The sequence below is a fragment of the Oncorhynchus nerka genome, linkage group LG27, assembly GCF_034236695.1.
Source record: "Oncorhynchus nerka isolate Pitt River linkage group LG27, Oner_Uvic_2.0, whole genome shotgun sequence".
Classification (NCBI taxonomy): Eukaryota; Metazoa; Chordata; class Actinopteri; order Salmoniformes; family Salmonidae; genus Oncorhynchus; species Oncorhynchus nerka.
Window position 1 is genome coordinate 45,745,635 of NC_088422.1, and position 445 is coordinate 45,746,079.

Sequence of the window (445 nt, forward strand, 5' to 3'; positions counted from 1 at the left end):
GTAGAGAAGACATTTTCGTGTCGTCTCTACCTGCAGTGTCTGCTTTTTTGCGTTTCTAAGTCGTTTTTCCATGTGACTGATATATTGGACAATTAGTTAACAAAATGTGTAACTAGGCTTTGAATAATTAGTTTGAATATAGTTGAAGCTACACAGCCTCTTTAGTTAGCTGCTGCTCCTCTCCACATTGTAGCTGTAACCTGTATTTCATTTTTTTTTATGCTAACATTTCCAAAAACATGTTTTAATTTTGTCATTATGGGGTACTGTGTGCAGGTGGGTGAATTCAGGGTGTACCACAACAAAATGTGAATAAGTAAAGAGGCATGAATACTTTCTGAAGTCACTGTAGCTGAGTCACATCAGACACTACACATAAGGCTACATTCAGGGGTTAAATTGGGAATTCAGAGGGTTAGAATTCGTTTTTTAGGCTAACACCATA